The sequence below is a fragment of the Scyliorhinus canicula genome, chromosome 5, assembly GCF_902713615.1.
Source record: "Scyliorhinus canicula chromosome 5, sScyCan1.1, whole genome shotgun sequence".
Taxonomy (NCBI): Eukaryota; Metazoa; Chordata; class Chondrichthyes; order Carcharhiniformes; family Scyliorhinidae; genus Scyliorhinus; species Scyliorhinus canicula.
The window spans coordinates 223,264,453-223,287,080 of record NC_052150.1 but is presented as its reverse complement, the minus strand read 5'-3'; the positions used below and the strand labels follow the sequence as shown (position 1 = coordinate 223,287,080).

General features: G+C 45.7%; 1 protein-coding gene across 7 annotated transcripts in view; it reads left to right on the top strand.

Annotated features, from left to right (window-relative positions):
- The window catches only part of arhgap39 (Rho GTPase activating protein 39), a 632,129-nt gene that overhangs the window by 272,394 nt on the left and 337,107 nt on the right, over positions 1-22,628 (top strand). The window lies entirely within an intron of this gene.

The following is a 22,628-nucleotide window of genomic DNA, read 5'->3' as shown; positions in this document are numbered from 1 at the left end:
TTGTGTGACGTGGCACAATTGGCCACTTATAGAATCATAGAATTTACAGTGCAGAAGGAGGCCATTCCACCCATTGAGTCTACACCGGCCCTTGGAAAGAACACACCACGCAAGCCCATGCCTCCACCCTATACCCGTAACCCAGTAACCCCACCCAAACCTTTTGAACACGATGGCGATTTATCATGGCCAATCCACCTAACCTGCACATCTTTGGACTGTGGGAGGAAACCGGAGCTCCCGGAGGAAACCCACGCAGACACGGGGAGAACGTGCAGACTCCGCACAGGCAGTGACCCAAGCCAGGAATCGAACCTGGGGACCCTGGAGCTGTGAAGCCACTGTGCTGCCATGCTGCCCACTGTGCAACGGTGCTGCCCAAAAGCTTATTTGGTCATATGTGACTTGCCTTAATAAATCTGTGTTGATTGTCCTGATTAATCCATGTATTTCTCGATCTTATAAGCTTGTCTTTGGAATTCTTAATTGCAATGGATGTTAGTTTTTTCAATTCCTTCATGGGACTTGGGTGTCCCTGGCAAGGTCATCATTTGTTGCCCATCGCTAAATGCCCTTAAACTGATTGTCTCACTGAGCCATTTCAGAGGGCAGGTAAGAGTCAACCACGTTGCTGTGGGTCTGGAGTCACATGTGGGGCAGACCAGGTAAGGACGGCAGATTTCCTTCCTGAACCAGACGGGTTTCAATGACAATCATTGATAGTTTCATGGCACCATTACTGATGATAGCAAAACCAATTTCAGCTCTTTAAAATATATGAATTGAATTTAAATTTCATCACCTGCCACTGTGCGATTTGAACCCATGTCCCCAGGATATTAGCCTAGGCCCCCCCAAACTGGTCTGCCGTGTATCCTTTTTTTCTCTTGAACAGTTATAGTGGTCACTCTACAGTCCCACATTGCCATTTGTACATTATAGAATCACAGAATTGTGAGTGTAGTAAAAGGCCATGTGGCTTATTGTGCCTGTGCCGGATCACCAAGTGAACAATTCACCCCCGCAGCCCCGCACATTCTTCTTTTTCAATAATCACAGAGACGTGGCTGCAAAGGGATCAGGGCTGGGACCTAACTATCCAAGGATAGGTGTCATATCGGAAGGACAGGCAGATGGGCAAAGGGGGCGGGGTTGCATTATTAGTGAAGAATGAAGTTATATCAATAGCAAGGAGCGATAGAGGAGCAGAAGACATGGGCCGGGATTCTCCTTTCCGGGAACTAGGTTCCCACGCCGGCGGGAATACCAGCGCCAACAACTCTGGCGTCAACAGGCCCCCAAGGTGAGGAATTCTCACCTGGGGGCTAGGTGGACGCCGGAGGGGTTGGCGCCGATCCAGCCGGCGCTGAAGGGACTGCGTGAGTTCGCGCATGCACCAAAGGGGCTGCGTGATCCAGTACATGCGTGGAACTGACGGCATGTTTTGGCACATGCACGGGCAGTTCTCTGCTCCGCGTCAGCCATGGGGGAGCCCTACAGGGGTCGGCGCGGAAGGAAGGAGTGCCCTCACGGCACCGGCCCACCCGCAGATCGGTGAGCCCCGATTGCAGGCCAGGCCACCATAGGGCTCTCCCCCCCCCCCCCCTCCCCCCCGAGCACCGGCACAGCCGACTTACCTGCCAGGTCCCGCCATACGTAACCCACGCCGGCGGGACTGGCCAAAAACGGAGGGTCATTTGGCCCATCAGGGCCCGGAGAATTTCCGGGGGGGGGGGGGGGGGGGGCGCGCGCTACCAATGGCCCCCGACCAGTGTGGTGTGAACCCTGACCCCGCCCGAAAAACGGCACTGGAGAATATGGCAGCCGGTGTCGGGGTGGGATTTGCGCCGTGCCCCAGGGATTCTTTGACCCGGCGTGGGGTTGGAGAATCCCGCCCATAGAATCTCTGTGGGTAGAGTTGAGGAATCGCAAAGGTAAAAACACCGTGACGGAGTTATGTACAGGCCCTCCAGCAGTAGTCAGGATAGAAAAGGCATTTAAAAAAGACAATATTACAATAATCATGGGGGACTTCAATATGCAGGTGGACTGCGGAAAATCAGGTTGGTCGTAGATTCCAAGAAAACAAATTTGTGGAATGTCGAAGAGACTTTTTTTTTTGTGGCAGCTTGTGACAGAGCCTACGAAGGACAGGCAATTCTGGATTTGGTGATGTGTAATGAGGCAGAATAGATTTGGGAACTTAAGGTGAAGGAACCCTTAGGGAGCAGTGACCACAATATGATAGAATTTACCCTGCACTTTGAGCGGGACAAGCTGCAATCAGATATCACGGTATTACAATTAAGTAAGGGTAACTGCAAAGACATGAGGGAGGAGCTGGCCAGAGTTGATTGGAAAAGGAGCCTAGCAGGGAAGACAGTGGAACAGCAATGGCAGGAGTTTTTTGGGGTTATTCGGGAGGCACAACAGAAATTCATCCCAAGGAGGAGGAAACATGCTAAGGGGAGGACAAGGCATCCATGGCTGACGAGGGAAGTCAAGGACAGTATAAAAGCAAAAGTAAAAGCATACAAAGTGGCGAAGATTAGTGGGCAGCCAGAGGATTGGGAAGCCTTTAAAAGCGAGCAGAGGAAAATTAAAAAAGAAATAAGGGGGGGGGGGGGGGAGGGGGGGGGGGGGGGGGGGGGGGAGAAGAAGATGAAGTACGAGTGCAAGCTAGCTAGTAATATAAAGGAAGCTAGGAAGAGTTTTTTTCAATATATAAAAGGTAAGAGAGAGGCAAAAATAGACATTGAACCACTGGAAAATGTGGCTGGAGAAGTAATAATAGGAAGCAAAGAAATGGCAGACAAACTGAATAGTTATTTTGCATCAGCCTTCACGGTGGAAGACTGGTAGCACAATTGTGGTTAGCACAATTGCTTCACAGCTCCAGGGTCCCAGGTTTGATTCCTGGCTTGGGTCAATGTGCGGAGTCTACACTTTCTCCCCGTGTCTGCGTAGGTTTCCTCCGGGTGCTCTGGTTTCCTCCCACAGTCCAAAGATGTGCAGGTTAGGTGGATTGGCCATGCTAAATTGCCCTTTGTGTCCAAAATTACCCATAATGTTTGGTGGGGTTACTGGGTTGTGGGGATGGGGTGGAGATGTGGGCTTGTGTGGGGTGCTCTTTCCAAGAGCCAGGCTCGATGGGCCGAATGGCCTCCTTCTGCATTGTGAATTCTATGAAAAACACCAGTGGGATGTCAGAGCTCCAGGAGAACTAGGGGGCAGAGGTGAGTGCAGTGACCAGTTGGACAGTTATATGGGCAGGGTGGGTATAGAGCGATATGGGCCAAATTCAGGCAAGTGGGACTAGTTTAGTGATAGAAACTGGGCGGCATGGACAAGCTGGGCCTGTTTCCATGCTGTAAACATCTGTGACTCTAGTGCAATGATGTTGTCTGTTTGGATTTTAGTAAGGCATTTGACAAGGTCCCATATGGCAGACTGGTCAAAGAAGTAAAAGGCCGTGGGATACAGGGTAATGTGGCAAATTAGATCCAAAGTTGTCCTAGTAATGAGAAAGAAAGGATGATGGTCGATGGCTGTGTTTGCAAATGGAAACCTCAGTGTTGAGACACCTGCTGTTTGTTTTATGGAAAACAGAGAACCCAATTCATTTTTCCAATTAAGAGGCAATTTAACATGGCCAATCCATCTACCCTGCACATCCTTTTGCGTTGGGGGGGGGGGGGGGGTGTGAGACCCATGCCGACATGGGGAGATAATAAAGGAATTGGGAAAAGATTTATTCTTGCGATGTGGGGGTCATTGGCTGGGCCAACTCTTATTGCTCATCGCTAATTCCCTTTGAGAAGGTGATGCTGAGCATTCTTCAGTCCATGTCCAGAGCTGCAGTCCCTGTGGTATAGGTACACCCGCAGTGCTGAAAGTCAGAGTTGTGTGTGGCTTGCAGGGGAATACCTGGTGTTCCCATGCACTTGCTGCCCTTGACCTTCGGAGTGGTAGAGGTCATGGGTTTGACAAATGAACCCAGAATAATGCTTTTGTTTTAATTGACGGATTTGGGTAGGGAACACTAGTTTAAATGAAGAAAAGATACATTTTGAGACCATGAGAAGAAAATTTTTGGTGGCCAAGACCTGGCAATAGATTTGGGTCTGGATGGAGTAAAAAACTACAAGTGGTTGCTGCAATGGGGGAAACATCTGTTCTGGATTGTTGACTGAAGATAGGATGGATGGCAGTTCTCAGCTGGGAAGGTGGTATTGTCACTGGACCATTAATCCCGAGACCCAGGGACCTGGGTTCAAACCCTGTCACAGCCGATGGTGAAACTTGAATTTAATAGAAGTCTGGAATTAGAAGTCTAATGATGACCATAAAACCATTGTCGATTGTGGTAAAAGCCCATCTGGTTCAATAATGTTCTTTAGGGAAGGAAATCTGCTGTCCTTACCTGCTACATGTGTGTCCAGATTCACAGCGATGTGGTTGAATCTGAACTTCCCTCTGAAATGGCCAAACAAACCATTCAGTTCGAGGCCAATTAGGGATGGGCAAAGAATGCTGGCCCAGCCAGCAAAGCCTACATCCCATAAATGAGTCGAAAATAAAAATTGCTCTGTGGTCTTGTGACCAATTATAGAAGCATTAGTTAAGAGTGTGGAGTGTTGATGACCCAATTGAAACTTCCAGAATGATTCCACATGACCCCTATTCGGGAAAGCCACATCAAATTTGGATCTTGCCTTCACGTTGGTTGCTTTGGGGTTCCAGGTAATGGATGAAGTACAAGGGCATGCTCATTCTGCCTTACAACATAGACACCGGCTTTCCCTTTTCCTCTTGTTCTCTATTCACAAAAGTACTCAGAAGGATTGAAATGTCAGTCGCATGTGCTCCACAGTTTAATCCCAAGCACTTCAGGGCCTAATCAAATCCTGGGACAGTCGGCACCGTAGTTAGGCAGGGGAGTGGGCCTAGACAAGGTCCTCTTTCAGAGGTCAGGGTAGGCTCGATGGGCCGAATGGCCTCCTCTTGCACTGCAGGGTTCCTTCGATTCTAGAGATAGAAACCGTAAACAAATGCTGACCTTGTTGCTGATTGTAAGTGTGCCATTTTGTAGCGTGTAGCATGAGTCGTTTATGTCTCTGTCAGCTGCTTCTGTTTTCTGAACTATTGCTGCTTTAACCGCTGCAGCGATCGTGTCTGAGAAGTGTCAGATTGTCAGAACACAGCAGCAGGAAGGATGGAGCCCAATTTCCCTCGACTTAATGCTGTGTTATCCCTCTTAAATGATGTCAGTGGGTAATTGTACAAAAACGTCATTTCTTTTATGGAATCTTTGATGGTAACATCTGACTGAGCAGGATTAACATTTTGGCCCAATCCCTTTTTGTTTTGTATTTACTTAACAGCTTTAAAACCACTTGCAATCGCCCTTTCCAAACCAGCTTTCTCGTCAATTACACACGTTTGAAATCAATCAACCAGCAAACCTGGAGTGGTGTATGTGTGTAATATATACAGACATATATGCAGAGTATGCATTTTGTCCATTGTTTTAGCTCCCTTTGTTTTCACTGACCCATCCCATTCTGGTCTATGCCTTTGTGAAATAGATTGTTATTTTTCGGGTGAACCTTTGTGCTTATCTGGTTTGGTAAATAATGCTTTCCCACTTCTATTATGGCAGTTAGATGCAGACCATATCTCCTTTTTTTTATATTATCCAAATCTCCCTTTCATATTATGCAAATTCCAGAAGAGCATTGCTGCTGCAGTAGCGTGACATTTCCATTTCCTACACCAGCTATTCTTATGCTGTGAGGGAGGCTGTCAATCGAGAGGCAATTTTTTTGCTGAATTATGGACAATTTTATGCTTAGACCCACATTCGGTGAACTTGATTGAGAATACTGCACATGCTTTCAGCGCAGATGATCACACTTTGGCAGAGAGAAGGAGGGTACCATAAATGTGGGTTGGATTCAAATTCAGGGAGTAGATGTGAAAAGGTATTTTTCAATCAAATCTAACCAGTTATTTCCTCACTTCATTGACAAGTATCTGATGTGTACTGCTAACTGCATGCTGTTGCAGTGTCTGTCCTCTGTCCAGTACTGTACTTGACTCTTAATGAGCAGATTGTTTCCCTCCTTTTAAATAACCATAGCAATTCCCCTAATGTCTCAATTTGGTAAGCACAGTGCTGCGATACTGAGCAATGCACACCAGGTCAGTCCCCAAGCTCAATACCTCTGGCTGTGGTGAGCTTACTGATCCCATTTGAGGGGCTGCAGTTAGTTACCTCACCAGTTGCCTGTCGAGATATCACGTAAGCCAGGGCTCCAGTTGAGGTTGGAAGGTATAGGTGTGTGGATGTTGGGTGAGAACTCAGCTGCGATGTCCCCAGTACACAAGCCAAATGGCTGATTAATTCTTGCTGTTCAAGTTCATGTGCAGAGGAGGGCTACTTGGCCAAGTACAGAAGAGCAGTCTCTGGCTGTGGAACCTGACCCTACTGAGTCCATCAAGTCTGCACTGACCCTCCGACAGGGCACTCTACTAGGACCACTCCCTTGCCCACCCCACACTATACCCATAACCTTGTAACCTAACCTCCACATTGGGGCTGGTTTAGCACAGTGGGCTAAACAGCTGGCTTGTAATGCAGAATAAGACCAGCAGCACGGTTCAATTCCCGTACCGGCCTCCCCGAACCAGCGCCGGAATGTGACGACGAGGGGCTTTTCACAGTAACTCCATTGAAGCCTACTTGTGACAATAAGCGATTATTATTATTATTACATCCCTGGACACTAGAGAACAATTTAGTATGGCCAATCCACCTAACCTACATCTCTTGGGAAGGCAAATTTCCTTTTCCTAAAAGAACAAAAATCACATATAGTTTTGTGGTCACCATGACCAATTTCACTAAGAAAGCACAACAGCACCTATATTTCCTCAGAAAACTAAAGAAATTCGGCATGTCCACATTGACTCTCACCAACTTTTACAGATGCACCATAGAAAGCATCCTACCTGGCTGCATCACAGCCTGGTATGGCAACTGCTCGGCCCAAGACCGCAAGAAACATCAGAGAGTCGTGAACACAGCCCAGTCCATCACACGGACCTGCCTCCCATCCATTGACTCGGGCAACACCTCCCGCTGCCTGGGGAAAGCGGGAAGCATAATCAAAGACCCCTCCCATCTGGCTTACTCACTCTTCCAACTTCTTCCATAGGGCAGGAGATACAAAAGTCTGAGAACATGCACCAACAGACTCAAAAACAGCTTCTTCCCCGCTGTTACCAGACTCCTAAATGACCCTCTTATGGACTGACCTCGTTAACACTACACCCTGTATGCTTCACCCGATGCCGCTGTTATGTAGTTACATTGTGTTGCCCTATTATGTATTTTCTTTTATCTTATTTTCTTTTCATGTACTTAATGATCTGTTGAGCTGCTCGCAGAAAAATACTTTTCACTGTACCTCTGCACACGTGACAATAAACAAATCCAATCCAGATTATAGATTGCAATGATGGGATTTGAACCCTTGTCCCCAGGGCATTATCCTGGGCCTTGGATCACTAACCCAGTGACATTACCACCACACTACCAGCTCCCATCTTGTTGTGTAGATGTTAGTGTTGCAGCTGTACTGGAACAGCATGGCTAGGTGTGCGCATAGTTTTGGATTACTACTGGCAGAATGTTATGTTATGGGCCAAGGTTTAGAAAACTCCAAAGTACATTATGGAGTTCACCTGTTATTGATTTTGGTGTTGATGAGCACAAGGCCCTGCCTTTCAGGTGTTATTCAACAGAGGCCTTCAGCACTTTTAATCAAAAACAAAGTTTGGTCTAGGGATTTAGTTAACATTTGTATAAACACACAGAGTAAGCATTTTTATCACCTACCAACATAAATACCTCACACAGCTACAGAACTCTATGCATAACCCTGAATACATTTCCCCCTAAACTGTTCCAATTTAATAACAAGATCCCATAAACCAGAAAACCCTTTTCAAAGGTGTGGCCCAGCACACAGCTCTCAAGACCTGGTTTGGATGCTCTTGTGTACTTTCCAAAACAGCAAGTTTGAATTTCTTCCAGAAAACAATTATTTCTCTTCAAGTTATCAAGCAGACTGGAAACAGCTTCTAAAATGCAGATGTAGGAAAAACCTTTCTTTTTCAACCCGTGCTGTACAAACCATTTCAAACTGAAAGCAAAACTCAGAGCCACAGCCCAGCTCCACCCACACAATGGCATCACTGGCGCCATGTGATGAGACAAAAACATTTCTTAAAGGGACACTTGCATGACAGTTGTCAGGACTCATAGCTTTTTCTGTATCCTGTGCCTTCCACCGTTTCTTAGTGCATCATATATTAAAATAAAATTCACGTCGGTAATTCTTAAGAGGGTTGGAAAAATGGTTTTGTTATTAGACTAGTAATCTAGAGGCCTGGACTTCAGAATCCAGAAGCATGAATGAGTTCAATGATAATGAACGGATAATCTGTTTTTATTAGGTTAGAATGAATAAGTATTGTCCAGGGCACAGGGGAGGGTTCCCCAACGCCTCTTTGAAATAATACCAAGGATATTTTACATCAAGCTGAGAAGGCAGAGAGGACCACGGTTTCATATCTTATTCGATAGACAGCAGCCCTCCACCGCTTCAGCACTATACTGAAGTATCGGATTGTTTTGATGTTTTGTGCTCAAGTCCTGAAGTAAGATAAGAGCACGAGTAACTGAACCACCTAATTAAATACATCTGGAATAAAAATGAGGGTCAGTAATGGTAACATTGAAGCTACCGGGGTTGTCGTTAAGCACTGGTTCATAACCATTATGGAAGGAAATCTGCCATTTTTACCTGTGATGGCCTCCATGTACTGGGCAAGCACAGCAAAATGGCCGATTCTTAACTACCCTCTGAAATGGGCAGCGAGCCACTCTGTTTTATTCAGGAAGGCAACTCACTGCCACCTTTGTAAGGGTAATTAGGGATGGGCAATAAATGCTGGCCTTGCAAATGGTGCTCACATCGATAAATTAATACAAACAATTCCCAATTCCAAGAACTGCTTCCCAAGGGATGTCAATCAAAGGAACAGTAACAGCAATGGTGAATTTCAATGCCCCACCTCCCGGAATGCTAATGGATGAGAGAATGTAAGTCCCTGATACCTACTGTGACTGATTCATCATGACCTATGCTACATAATTTAATTTGCAACTCGGCCTCTCTCTGAACAGCCATTTTAAATTATCAATGAAAATGGCATTTGTCTTCAAACAAGGTTATCTGCATAGTATATAGGAGCAGACAAATCTTGGTACAACTTTATAAAACGTTGGTTAGGCCACAGTTGGGATACTGTGTGCAGTTCTGGTCGCTACACCATCAGAAGGAAGTGATTTCACTGGAGAGGGGGCAGAGGAGATTCACCTTATGTTGCCTGGGATGGAGGCAGTGACGTTGTGTGTTTGTCACTGGACTAGTTAACCAGAGAACCAGAGTAATGCTCTGGGGGCCCAGGTTCAAATCCCGCCACTGCAGATGGTGAAATTTGAATTCAATAAAAATCTGGAAGTGAAAGTATAATGATGACCATTGTTGGTTGTCATAACAACCAGTCTGGTTCACTAATGCCTTTTAGGGAAGGAAATCTGCCGTCCTTACCTGGTGTGGCCTTCATGTGACTCCAGACACACAGCAATGTGGTTGACTCTTAACTGCCTCCTCAAGGGCAATTAATGATGGGCAATAAATGCTGGCACAACCTGCGACGCCCACGTCCCATGAACAATTTTAAAAAAGTTATGAGGAGGGACTGGATAGGCTGGGTTTGTTTTCCCTGGAGCAGAGGAGGCTGAGGAGGGCTTTGGTAGAGGCACACACAATTATAAGAGGTATAGATAGAGTAGATTGTCAGAATCTTTTCCCCATGGCAGAGGTGTCTGAGACCAGAGGGCACAGGTTTAAGGTGAGGAGTGAGAGGCTTAGGGGAGGACCTGAGGAAACATTGTTTAATCTGTGGGTGGTGGAAATATGGGGCAGTATTTTCCAATAATGGGGTTATGTCCCCATGCCCGAGAACAAACTCACAAAAATCACTCTAGACTTGCCTGGAGAAAGTCCAGGGTGATTCACTGATTTGCAGGGGGCTAGCAGGGCCCCGGCATGCTCCTCGTAGCTCCGGCTGCCTACATGCGGCCCTGCGCTTCCGGTTGGGGGTCCGCCTATGTGAAATGAAATGAAAATTGCTTATTGTCACAAGTAGGCTTCAATGAAGTTACTGTGAAAAGCCCCTAGTCGCCACAATCCGGCGCCTGTTCGGGGAGGCTGTTACGGGCAACCGTGCCAGCCACCCCGCGCGACATGGCCGCCCCACACTCTGGACCGGCACCAAGGAAATTGCCCCCCCCTCCCCCCTGATGGCATGCGCCCGAGTATCAGTGGTCCTCGATCGATAGCCTGGCCTTCCTGGAGGACACCCCCCCCCCCCCCCCCCCCCCCCAAAACGGTGAATGATCCCCCCACCCTCCATCAGGGCGGCCACAGACTGAGTCTGCAGCCGCCACACTGAGTGCCCGCCGGGTGGAACCATGAGAGAACCACACCGGCGGGAACTCGGCCAGCCGGACTTGGAGAATTGCTGCAGGGCCTCTTTCAATGGCCCCGACCTGCGCTGCGTTGACCGCGCCTGCCCGATTGGCACCGATTCTCCGGGACTGACGTTGAACCCGGTCTTGGGTTTGACGCACATTCTCCGTCCCTGCGCCGAGTGGGATTTCGGCACGGTGGCTCGGAGAATCCCGCCCATGGAATGTACTACCTGAGAGGGTGGTGCAGGCAGGTATTGTCGCAACACAACATTTAAGAAGCATCAGGAAAAGCATTTAAATCACCAAAGCATAACAGACTATGGTGAATCAAGTGCTGGTGAATGAGGTTAGTATAGATTGATATTTGTTGGTAGGGGTTGACATGGTGGGCCGAAAGGCCTGTTTCTGTACTGTACGGCTCTATGTACAAACCATTTTCAGTTCCTACTAGAATTTTCTACAGCATTCCAACAGATTCTAAAAGAGCACTTTCAGAGACGTGTAATGCAGCATTTTCAAAACATGTTTGTCTAAAAAGAGCCCAGCAAGTGCAGGTACTGCTTTTATTTTTTCCAAGCTTGCGTTTTGTCTGGAAGGAGTATTTTGATCTATAATCCCACTTACTGTACAAATGGGTGATGAATTTAAAGATTGATATGTGCAGAATATGGTCATTTGGCACATTGTAGCTACGCCAGCTCTTTAATGAGCTATGCAATTAATCCCACTCTCCCTGCCCTTCTCCCATAACTCAGTGTATATGTAGAATCTCCCCATGAGATATACCGGTGAATCTGTTTCCACTCACCTTTGAGGTTGTGCATTGCAGAACATCGTAACTGGCTATGTTCTTTTTAAAACTTCTCATTCCAAGTGTCACATAAGGTTAAAATATGATGGCTTGGATTTTGTAGTCACTGGTGAATGGATGACACTGACTTTGATAAAAAGATTTAGTGGGCTGACTAGTGTGGATTTGCTCCATTCTGCCATGACTTTGAATTTGCAACTATCAGAGTACCTAGCATCATTGTAGGCTGATCAACCCATTAAATTTGAAGAATTCTCACAGACAACTAAACTGGGAGTAAAAAGCAGAGATTATAATTCATATTTCAATTATTGTATAGAAATAAAATAGAGATTGGACCATTCACGTGGGATTAATGAGGAAGATAAATATAACTAACTTTAAAAAGGTTACGATTTTAAAAATCATGCAATTTATAAAATGTTTTTCTGAGGGAATGGGACTCCACAATTGTAAAATTATTTTTTCAATGCTGGAGAATTGTTCAGCATTTATTGGGACTTAAAATGCATTTCAAAACTCAATTGCCCCTGAGCGAACAATTGATTTTTGCATCGCAAATAGTGTTCACAAAGTTGAAGCATGCATCAAATCATTAATCCTGCCTTAATTGTATCTGCAATAACTTGTATCAGTGTACTCTGAGGGAACATGGTTTCATTGACGGCAGCTTATGGATTTACATATCTTACTGTGCATGCCTGGAACACAATAGTTGTCAGTTTTACAGAGTGATGACAGTGAGCACAGACTGTCTCACTCTCATTGCAGGTACAAATTCTGCATCATTACCTTTAGTGTGATTTCAGATTGGTATCAGTGCATGAAATCAGCCCAGTGATTCCTCTTGCACTTTGCAGCATTTCCTTTTAAATACAGTAAATGCACAAGAATATAGTTTGTTACAGTACAAGCAGACTGAGAACTCCTCTCTTGTCTGTTGCATTCCCTGAGAGTTAAGGATCAGTCCTTTGACACAGGGAAATGTTAATTTTGTCTGTTCTTGGCTGCTCTGTGCTGTTAATAGATTGTTTTTTTGTGTGAATTGCTTGTCTCAATTCCCGATTTACAGCTTCGATTGCGCAGTCAGTTTAATTGTTTTCCACCTTCTCTAAAATCATGCACAACGTCGGTAATTTTGGGGTTGGATTAGGGTCTGGAAGAGATGCCTGCTGGTCATACTGAACACTGGAAGACTTATGGAGCTGTTTATATATTGCTCAAAGTTCAGGGGCAGGATTTTCTTCCATAGCTTCAGGATGGCTCTTTCAGCCTCAAATGGGGATTGCTCCTCAGGGTCGCCTGCAGCTACAGTTAGAACATAGAACAGTACAGCACAGAACAGGCCCTTCGGCCCTCAATGTTGTGCCGAGCCATGATCACCCTACTCAAACCCACATATCCACCCTATACCCGTAACCCAACAACCCCCCCTTAACCTTACATTTATTAGGACACTACGGGCAATTTAGCATGGCCAATCCACCTAACCCACACATCTTTGGACTGTGGGAGGAAACCGGAGCACCCGGAGGAAACCCAAGCACACAGGGGGAGGACGTGCAGACTCCACACAGACAGTGACCCAGCCGGGAATCGAACTTGGGACCCTGGAGCTGTGAAGCATTTATGCTAACCACCATGCTACCCTGCTGCCCCAATTGTTGCCCCAGTTGAAACCAGGCAGGCAGGGAGAGCCTCTAAGTCTATCAGTGGTGCTGCTTCCTCACGGAAGTCTGGCTCCATCATTAAGCATTAAAGGGACACTAATTAGTTGAATTGCCGACCCACCACTTGTGGTCAGGCAGCCCTGTAATGTGTCCCTCATCAGACCTGCAAGAAAGTGGCCTCGGAGCCTGATGGAGCTGGGGAATTGGCACTCTGCCGTATAGATTCGCCAGCCTCCTTGAAAACCCTCACAACAATTAGCGCCTAAAAGTTCTCTCCTAACTTGTGCTTCTGCTGAACTAAATTATAGTTTACAAGGATCATGAATAAAGAGTAAATTGTATCTTTAAAAAAGTGATTAAGGCCATAAGACATGGGAGCAGAAATAGGCCGTTCGGCTCATCGAGTCTATTCCACCATTCAATGAGATGATGACTGATCTGATATAAACCTCTACTCCACTTTTCCACCTTATCCTCTCAGCATCTAATCTCTTAAACCCCTGAGAATCCTATATATCTCAATAAGGTCGCCTCTCACTCTTCAAAACTCCAATGAGTACAGGCCCAATATACTGAACCTCTCCTCATAAGAAAATCCTTCCATACCCGGAGTGAACCTTCTCTGGCCTGCCCCCAATGCCAGGAGATCTTTCCTTAGATAAGGGGACTAAAACTATTCACAGTATTCCATTTAAGAACATATCTATTTAAGGACATTAATAACTGTGCGCACTTCTAATTTTCAATTTTGGATCAAAATATTACCTGCATATTCCCTGTATGATGATGTCTTGCGTATGTTTCGTCTGCTCATTTTTCTTTCATCTGACTTTTACATAAATGGATTAATGGATTCAAAAATATCTACTCTTCAAAAGAATTATTTTTATTATTGCTGGCTTGCACCTTCATCTTTTGTGTTAAAATTATTGAACCTTTCTCTAGTGATTTTTGAAAAGTAATGTGGGATAATCCATGATTTAACAAATTTAACAATCTTTTTAAATTTTAGCCTGCCTCCGCCCAAACAAATACTCCAAAACTCCACTTAAAATAATTAACGCAAAGTTAATTTCAAAGAATGTACCTGCAAGAATAGACATATTTTCTGAAAGATCTTTTTCCATATTTTCATCCTGTGTTTCTGCTGCACACTGTTCTCATCAGATAAAATAAATTGGGTGGATCTATGTTAGGTTCTATTCAAAAGGAAAGGGGCGATAGGGAATAGGGTAAGAGTCAGTTTTAATAGTAGAATCCCAACAGTGCAGAAGGAGGCCGCTCAGCCCATCGGATCTGCACCAGCCCTCCAAAAGAGCACTCAATCCAGGTCCATTCCCCTGTCCACCCCGCCCTATCCCCGTAACAGACACATCCCTGGACACTAAGGTGCAACTTAGAAAGGCTGATCTACCTACCCTGCACATCTTTGGACTGGGAGGAAACCGGAGCACCCAGAGGGAACCAACACAGACACGGGAGAAGGTGCAAATTCCACACAGTCACCCAAGGCCGGAATCAAACCTGGGTCCCTGGTGCTAACCACTGTGCCTTGGCAGAATTAAGCTTTCTCATTCCGCATTAACCTATATTCACCTTCCCTCCTGTGAAGTTCCTTGGCATATTTTACTACGTTAAAGCTGCTGTGTCAATGTGGTCTTTTCTTATTAATCTACAGGGATGTGGGTGTAACTGGCAAGGCTAACATTACCCAGCTCTGATTGCTCTTGAGCGCATGTTGCTGAGCCATCTTGGGCCACTGTAGTTGGTGTGGTGACGGTACTCTTGCACTGATTATAATGTAGGGGTTTGGTGCAATTGAGTGGATTGCTACGTCTGTGGTTCTCAAACTCGGGTCTGCAGACACCTGGGTTCCTAAAGCCTTTCTGGAAGTATGTAAGTAAGTACATTAACAGTGATTAGAGATGGATTTCTTGTAAGTTGGGAATGGGAAGATCCTGCCTCACCTACAGCATGGAGTAGCCTAGCTGTCTCACCAGAGAAGTTTGTATGGAGGAATGCCGAGAGGGATAAAATATCGCTAGGTTGACCTACACTTTGCAATGCTGGTGGTGGATGCCAGGTGAGTTCAGCCTTGTTGAAGGGAAGTGCTTTTTTTTGACTATTGAAGAAGGCACATCCATCTCGCTGATATCTGGAACAAATAACTATTTTTTTCAATTAATTATTACAGTACAGTCATTAGGCACAGAAGGAGGCCATAAGGCCCATCAAGTCCATGCTGGCGTTGCATGGAGCAATCTAGTCACTCTTACCCCCTGCTTGATCCCAGTATCCCTGCATGTTTATCCAATTTCCTTTTGAAATCTTTGATTGTTTCTGCTTCCACTAGCCTCTTGGTCAGTGAGTTCCAGGTCATAATCATTTTCTGTACAAAAAATTTTCCTTCTCCGATTCCTCCAGTACCTCTTGCCCAATGTTCTATGTTCTATAAAACCGAAATATGTGTTCCCTAGTCCTTATAATATCAGCTAACGGGAACAGTGGTTGTGGGTTTGGAAGGTGCTGACTAAGAAGCCTTGGTGAGTTCCTGCAGTGAATTACTGAAAGTGAGATGAGGGGGGGTGGGGTGCAAACGACAAAGGGGGGAGGGTAGGGGAAAGCTCCGCATACACGTAATGTTCTGGGCACCCGGGTTCAAATTCTACCAGGGCAGATGGTGGAACTTGAATTCAATAAAAATCTGGAATTAAAAGTCTAATGATGACCATGAAACCACTGTTGTAAAAACCCATCTGGTTCATTAATGTCCTTTCGGGAATGAAATCTGCCGTCCTTACCTGGTCTGGCCTACATGTGACTCCAGACCCACAGCAATGTGGTTTACTCTTAAATGCCCTCAGGGATGGACAATAAATGCTGGCTCTGCCAGTGACGTCCACTTCCCATGAATAAATTTTAAAAAAGTTGCCATATCAAGCTGTCAGATAGGATGCTTTCTACAGTGCATCTGTAAAAATTGCTTAGAGTCAATGTTGACATTGCCGATTTTCCTTATTTTCTGAGGAAGTATAGGTGCTGTTGTGCTTTCTTGGTCGTAGTGTCGACTTGGGTGGACCAGGACAGATTGTTGATGATATGCACACCTAGGAGTTTGAAGCTGACAACCATCTCCACCTCGGCACCATTTATGCTGACGGGTGTGTACGGCACTTTGCTTCCTGAAGGCAATGACCAGCTCTTTAGCTTTGCTGACATTGAGGGAGAGGTTGTTGTCATTGCACCATGCCACTAGGTTCTCTATCTCCCTTCAGTACTCTGACTCATCGTTGTTTGAAAGATCCTCATTACCATGCAGTAATATGGTACTGTGTCTGCCTGGGACTCACCCCACAACCAAAGATGTGCAGAGTAGGTCACACTAAAGTGCCCCTTAATTGGTGGAAAAAAAGAATTGGGCTCGAAATATATAAAAAAGCAACAAAAAAGGAAACTACAGACTAGTTAGCTCAGCATCTGTCAAAACCCCAGCTCAAAAACAGATAAAGCACTTGAGGAATACAAGAAATATAGAAAAGAGCTCAAGCAAGGAGTTAGGAGGGCAAAAAGGGGTCATGAAATGTCCTTGCCAGACAGGGTTAAGGAGAATCCCAAGGCATTTTATACGTATATTAGGAACAAGAGGGTAGCTTGAGAAAGAGTTGGCCTACTCAAGGACAAAGGAGGGAAATTATGTGTAGAACCAGAGGAAGTAGGTGAGATCTTTAATGAGTATTTTGCACCGGTATTCACAAAGGAGAGGGACATGCTGATTGGTGGTGTCTCAGAGGGATGTGTAAACACTTTAGAACAGGTCGTTATTACGAGGGAGGAAGTGTTAGGTGTGTTAAAAAGCATTGAGGGAGACAAATCCCCGGGGCCAGATGGCATCTATCCCAGATTACTGAGGGAGTCGAGAGATGAAATTGTTGGACCTCTGACAGAAATCTTTGTGTTCTAATTGGTCACAGGCGAGATCCCAGAGGATTGGATGATAGCCAATGTTGTACCATTATTTAAGAAAGGTAATTAGGATAATCCAGGTAATTATAGGCCAGTGAGCTTGATGTCACTGATAGTGAAATTGTTGGAAAAGATTCTCAGAGATAGGATCTATGCACATTTGGAAGTGAATGGTCTTATTAGTGACAGACAGCGTGGTTTTACATGAGGGAGGTCATGTCTCACTAGTTTATTTGAATTTTTTGAGGAGGTGACAAAAATGATTGACGAGGGAAAGGCTGTGGATGTTGTCTATATGGACTTTAGTAAAGCATTTGATAAGGTCCCTCATGGCAGGCTGGTGCAAAAGATTAGATCACATGGGGTCAGGGGTGAACTAGCTGGATGAATCCAGAACTGGCTTGGCCATAGAACACAGAAGGGTAGCAGTGGAAGGGTGTTTTTCCGAATGGAGATCTGTAACTAGTGGTGTTCCGCAGGGATCAGTTCTGGGACCTCTGCCATACAAATGACTTGGAAGAAAACATAGTGGGTCTGATTAGAAAGTTTGCGGATCATATTAAGATTGCAGGAGTTGTGGATAGTGATGAAGATTGTCAGAAAATACAATAGGATATAGATAGGCTGCAAAATTGATGTGTGAGCTATAAAATAAATGGCAGAACCATCAGGAGCATAGAGACACAGAGAGAACTGGGTGTGCAGGTCCACAGATCCTTAAAAGTGGCAGCGCAGGTTGAAATGGTGGTAAAGAAAGCAAATGGCATGCTTGCCTTCATAGGACGAGGTATCGAGTATAAAAGCTCAAAAATTATGTTACAATTATATAGAATATTGGTCAGGCCACATTTGGAATACTGTGTCCAATTCTGGTTACTGCACTACCAGAAGGACGTGGAGGCTTTGGAGAGAGTACAGAAAAGGTTTACCAGGATGTTGCCTGGTATGGAGGGTATTAGCTATGAGGAGAGATTGAATAAACTGGGATTGTTCTCCTAGAGAGATGGAGGCTGACGGGCGATCTGATAGAAGTTTATAAAATTGTTAGGGTTAGAGATAGGGTGAACAGTTGGAGGCTTTTTCCCAGGGCAGAAATCACAATTACAAGGGGGCACAGGTTCAAGGTGAGGGGGGGGAAGGTTCAACGGAGAAGTGCGGGGGAAGTTTTTTATACAGAGGGTGCTGGTGGCCTGGAATACACTGCCAAGTGAGGTGGTTGAGGCAGATACATCAGCGACCTTTAAGACTTATCTGGATAGACACATGAACAGACTGGGTATAGAAGGATACAGGCGGTTGGTCTAGATAGGACACATGATAAGCCCAGGCTTGGAGGGCCGAAGGGCCTGTTCCTGTGCTGTATTGTTTTTTTTTTATAGAACAGTACAGCACAGAACAGGCCCTTCGGCCCTCGATGTTGTGCCGAGCAATGATCACCCTACTTAAACCCACATACCCGTAACCCAACAATCCCCCCATTAACCTTACACTACGGGCAATTTAGCATGGCCAATCCACCTAACCCGCACATCTTTGGACTGTGGGACGAAACCGGAGCACCCGGAGGAAACCCACGCACACACAGAGAGGACGCGCAGACTCCACACAGACAGTGACCCAGCCGGGAATCGAACCTGGGACCCTGGAGCTGTGAAGCATTGATGCTAACCACCAGGCTACCGTGAGTTCTTTGTACTTTGAGTTTACCTCATTTCAAGTATGGACTGTGTCCTCTGGACTACACCTGATTTAATTCTGCCTTTCATTGTATTGGAGTTTGTGTATGGAGGTGATTCCATTTTATAGTTGAATGTGTATAAATGGAATAAGACTGTAACAGAGAAGCTAAGTGAGTTCCAATTGTATTCACGTCACGATCACCAAAACGGCTTTACAAAACATGCTCTGGAGCCTGTGGCCATTGTGTAACATAATCTCCTCAGTTTCACATACAACAGTATATCTGAACATTGACATGATGACAGGACTTAATTCTGTTGCAGATATTAAATCCAAGCTGACGATGAAAGGCATATCACACCGAACAAATTTATTGGAATACTTTAAAGATGCAACAGACTAATGGATATCACATTATGGGCTGCACAGTAGCACAGGCTCTGTTGCTTCACAGCGCCAGGGTCCCGGCTTGGGTCACTGTCTGTGTGGAGTGTGCACGTTCTCCCCATGTCTGCGTGGGTTTCCTCCGGGTGCTCCGCTTTCCTCCCACAAGTCCCAAAAGATAGAACATAGAACAGTACAGCACAGAACAGGCCCTTCGGCCCTCGACGTTGCGCCGAGCAATGACCACCCCACTCAAACCCACGTAACCCGTATACCCGTAACCCAACAATCCCCCCACTAACCTTACACTATGGGCAATTTAGCATGGCCAATCCACCTAACCCGCACATCTTTGGACTGTGGGAGGAAACCGGAGCACCCGGAGGAAACCCACGCACACACGGGGAGGACGTGCAGACTCCACACAGACAGTGACCCAGCCGGGAATCGAACCTGGGACCCTGGAGCTGTGAAGCATTGATGCTAACCACCATGCTACCGTGAGGCCCAGATGTACTTGTTAGGTGAATTGGACATCCTGAATTCTCCCTCTGTGTACCCAAACAGGCGCCGGAGTGTGGCAGCTAGGGTTTTTTCACAGTAACTTCATTGCAGGGTTAATTTAAGCCTACTTGTGACGATATAGATCATTTAAAAAAATTATAAATTATCTGGCTTTCAGAAACCATTTGATGAAGATCCCTCATTGGGGATTTGTGGCAGTGTTCCCCGTAACGTGTGCAAGTGCATGGATGTGCAGCCCAGCAGGCCACTCTCAAGTTGTCCTGATAAGCCGCAGAAACACAAAAAAGAATTTAACGGCACTACACACTAAAAGGAACAGGCCACACAAAGCATTAAAAAACTAAAGAAAGCATTCGTTGGCTTGTATTTTGAAATGAAAGCTCCTGGGATCTAAGCTGAAACTCTGAGTTGGGTCCCTAATTGACTGGGTTTTAACCACTCTGCCATTGATGGTCATGCCTTCAGCTGCCAAGGCTCTAAGCTCTGGAATTCCGTCTGTAAACCTCTCCCCTCTCTACCTATCTCTCCTCTCTTAAGACACTCCAAACTTTTGCTCATCGTGCTTATGCAGCACACCGTCCAGTATTGCTTTGCGCTGCTTTTTATTCTATTAACAGCGTGATATATTTACAAACTGAATCATGGTTTGTTTATCAGCTATAATTGGGCAACTTTGAGTCGTGCACTGCCTCAAGAGATGCATTCTAGGATCCTGCTGTTCATGCAAATGACCTTCCTATTTAAAAGAAAAGTTATAAATATTCCAGACCCTCTCTTACGACACCCGGCCAGTCATGTCTACTCTCCATGGACTTGGACACATCATCCGCACCCCTGTGATGTCTTTGGCATGTTGCAATTTGTGATGGTGGAGGAAGGTTAGTGCAGTGGAATCCAGCTCGCTTTGCTTGCACGATGGTCGATGACCTCCCCAGACAGAGATCACCAGGTATAAATGGTTTGCACACTCAGTGAGATCCGTGTCTCTTGGTTACTGGACCTACTATAAGGCTGCTCAGGCAACAATTTTTTCATATCATTTGTCCAGGAGTCTGCCTTACACTCAAACTAAACTTATCATGGCCTATGAAATATGATTATCTGTCATGTCCTGTGGGCTCTGTCAGGATAGACCTTTCTCCCTCTTCGTCTGCCGCGACACTTGAGTCACTCAGTACATTTTTCTGGAACTCTCTGCAAGCTATAGGATTCTCGTATTGGTCCTGGAGTTCAGCAGCGCGTGAATGCAGGCCTCCTTATCTTGGTAAGAACCTAAATGAAGGGATGCTTTGGAACAACTTCTGACCTTCATTCCCTTTAGTGTTTCATGTCGCTGCTTTAAGGATCTGGTAAGTGAATCGGTGTAATTAATTCTATGATGGTAACAGAAGGATAATTGACTGGACTCCATACTCTATCTCCAAAATACTCTCCATAGACTCGTGCAAAAATAGGCCAGAGCTTTCTCCTTAACATGTAAATGTCATTGCCTGTCAAAGTCTCCTCTCACTGGTCCTGCACTGTCTTTGCTTCTACTAGAACATCTTTAAACAATTGCCTGAGTACCTAAGCGCTGCCTGTCAGAGGGTGTAGGAGATTAACATTAATGGTTCCAAAGTGGTTAGCACTGCTGCCTCACAGTGCCAGGGACCCGGGTTCAGTTCTGGCCTTGGGTAACTGTCTGTGTGAAATTTGCACGTTCTCCCCATGTCTATTTGGGTTTCCTCCCACAATCCAAAGATGTGCAGGTTAGGTGGGGTTCTAGGGGTAGGGCGGGGGAGTGGGCCTGGGTAGGGGGCTCTCTTGGTTAGACTTCTCGCCAAGTCTCATTATCGCGTCTTCCCTGTGCCTACTAACTTATCCTGGCTTCCAGTCCATGCCAATTTCTCTCTCTCTCAAATCTCCTCCTGTCCTTTAACCCTCCGAGCTCTTGGTATTCATCCAATATTGGAACCTGTGTGTCCTCAATTTTAATCCACTTTTGGCATTTGTGGTGTCAGCTGCCTTGGTCCTCAGCCCTGGAATTTCCACCCTCAGCCTCTCCACTTCTCTTTCTCCACCTTTAAAATGGTCTGAAAAACCTACAGCGTCGGCCAAGCTTTTGAATGTTTGTCCAAATATCTCCTTCTGTGATTCACTGTCAAATTTTTATTGGTAATGTTCTTGTTAAGTGCTTGCCAACATTTTTGCTCAGTGACAAGTGCTGTGCGTCCTGGAGCTAAGACCTCACTCTATGGGCGGGATTTACCAGCTGTTCAGACTGGCGGGAAATTCCGTTCCCACCCTGGCACACGGATTTCCCGGTGCTGTCACCGGGAAATCCCATTGAGAACGGTGGGGTTGGTCCATCCCGCTGCCGACTAATTCATCCTGTGGTGAATTATAAACTTAGTAATTCACACTGTGTTGTATCATGTGTATTGTGTCCTTGTGGGCTCTGTATACGAGCCGTTGCGCGGCTCTGCCCATAGGGGGAGATGAGGAGTTTGTACTGGGCTCCACCCATGGCTCTGCCCATGGCTCCTCCCACTAACCGGAAGTATAAAGATCTGCAGTCGTGAGCCTGCTGCCAATTCATCTCGTCGCAGAAACCACTGTTCACTTCCAATCACGTGTCTTGTGAATTGATGGTTTCATCACATCCCTACAGGCATCTCATTGAAAAAGTCATCTCGACTGGAAAAGTTAATTATCCAGCATCAGTTTTCAACCTCCGGACTCTGAAATAATACAACACTGGACCTTTATTCTGGGCTCATGTGAAACGTTAATTTGTACTTTGTGGACTTTGTCCTGTACCTCTTTCTTTCCTTTAAATCTTTATTGTGTGAATGCAAAAAGAGTGGACTTTGCAAACCCTCTACCCTTGTTTTGAGTGTGTGTACAATATGTGTGAGATTTCATCCTAATCTCTAGTTTGCTGTGGCGTTATTAATAGAAAATTGTTTCACACCAAAACTGAGGGGTTGGGAAAATAAACGGCCAG